The sequence below is a fragment of the Haliotis cracherodii genome, unplaced genomic scaffold, assembly GCF_022045235.1.
Source record: "Haliotis cracherodii isolate W230 unplaced genomic scaffold, xgHalCrac1.p SCAF_7, whole genome shotgun sequence".
Taxonomy (NCBI): domain Eukaryota; kingdom Metazoa; phylum Mollusca; class Gastropoda; order Lepetellida; family Haliotidae; genus Haliotis; species Haliotis cracherodii.
Genome location: NW_027266330.1, coordinates 12988476 through 12990879, shown reverse-complemented (window position 1 = coordinate 12990879; position 2404 = coordinate 12988476).

Genomic DNA, 2404 nt, shown 5'->3' with positions numbered 1-2404 from the left:
ATTACTATCATGAGCATCGATCCACGCAATTGGGATCGATGACCAGCCGACCGGCCGACCCCGTTTGACGCCTTTTACGACAAGCATGGGTTCCTGAAGACCTGTTACACCCTGGATCTTCACGGGGAGACAAGCATGGGTTCCTGAAGACCTGTTACACCCCGGATCTTCACGGGGAGACAAGCATGGGTTCCTGAAGACCTGTTACACCCCAGATCTTCACGGGGAGACAAGCATGGGTTCCTGAAGACCTGTTACACCCCAGATCTTCACGGGGAGACAAGCATGGGTTCCTGACCTATTACACCCTGGATCTTTCAAGGGGGGGGGGGGGGGGGGGGGGGGGGGGGGAAGCATGAGTTCCTGAAGGTATATATTAGGGCTGCAACGATACAGGAAGGTCACGATACGATACGCATCTCGATATTCTGGTCACGATACGATACGTATCTCGATACGCAATGATAAAAAAAACAAGACTTAATGCATGTCAAGTTTGAACCTTTCATGATTTTGGAACAGTCAAAATTATTTTATAATAACAAGACTACTGAAGTTGTTCAGCTTCAAAGTGGAACTTTCTCTAACTTTCTTTAAAAACAATTCAAAGTTCAAACACCAGAAAATAATTAATGTGCTCCACTAGTGATACAACGTCAAAGAATTTTGATGCAATGGTCGAAGAAATTGTATCTGAATTTTTTGTTTTATCAGGAATAATATTTTCAATATCGTGTTACCTTAGTTGCAGCTTTTACTATATATATATTTAAAATTATAAGAACCACAAGTGTAGCATTTTGGTACTGGTGATTGCTGTTGCAGGATATTTTTACGTATGGAACAATTTGACCAGTCACCCTAGGGACTTCCCGTGCTACATGTATTTCGATTGCGAAAACGTTATGTTGACATATATTAGCCAAATTGCCACAAATGTGACTTTTGACGAGTCAAAGTAGGGCCTTTTTTCATATATGTATCCATTCTCTAGCAACTAAAGTTCGTTTCAATGCGTCAAAAGCGGTAATCTGACCGTGGTTGCTGTATCTCTTCACACACGATTTCACCTAACTTAATGAAAACAATATTAAATGAAATTTTGAGTAAAATTAATAAAATATACTACAAACACAAGTCCAGATATATAATGAACACGTTTTAATAACAAGATAGTATAATAATGGTATTGAATTGCGTACTTCAGTTCGGACTTGCTGACTTGTATTTCCATTGTTATGTGCTTGCGGGGATCAGCTGATAATGTTTAATGAGATGGGGAAAAACATCTGTCGGTGTAAAACCTGAGCTTATTAAAAATGTAAGTACGTTTTTGGGAGCCATGCGTTACCGCGCGCTATAACCAAGTTTGCGGTTTATTGAAAGGCACAATAGCGCGGAAACGATGTACTTGAGATTTGCGTTCCGTATCGTGGCGTATCGATAAATGGGCCCACGTTTATCGTATATCGTATCGTGGGTCAAGTATCGCGATGCATCGGAATATCGGTGTATCGTTTCACCCTTAGTATATATATATGTATATATGTATATATATGTATATACCAGCTATAAGACGGCGGCCTGTACATAATCGTGTCTTGAAAATGCAAACTACTGGTTAAACTCATGAGCAATCAACCAAGTGAACGAGTCTGACCACCTGATGCTCTTTGACCGGATCTTACAACAAGCAATAGTGTGTTCGGGACGTGTTCTGTGCCTGGTATTGTTTGTTTGTTGTTTAACGCGGTACTCAGCAATATTCCAGCTATATGACGGTGGTCTGTAAATAGTCGAGTCTGGACCAGATAATACAGTGATCAATATCATGGGCATCGATCCACGTAATTGGGATCAATGACATGCATCAACCGAGTCTGACCACCCGATCCCGTAGGTCGCCTCTTACGACAAGCATAGTCGCCTTTTACGGGTCTTCACAGGTCTTATTGATAATATATCATGTGTTTGATTTTCAGTTGAAAGTATCCTAAGTTTACGATATCATATCCAACAAATGAATTGTACTCGAGCTTTTAGTCAGCCCTCCAGCAATACTTCAACATCGTTTTATCTTTTTGAATAAGATTTAATTAAAAAAAATAATAATAATAAAGACAACAATGGGTTTCTTTAAATATCGTCATTTAACTGTTTAGGTGACGTGCTTTAATATGGTCAATATTTCACGGGTTTGTTTTCAGTACGCACCCACCATCACCCGTGAATGCAGAGGTCCTATCAATCGCAATATGTCTCGTGCAACGTGCTCAGCATCTAACGTGCGCCTGCTCTACACATTGCTTCACTTGGGTTCGCACAAAATTCGTGTACGGAGTTCGGGCAGGGCTTATTTGACCTATACTAGTTACAGTAATAGGCCAATATAATGTATATATAC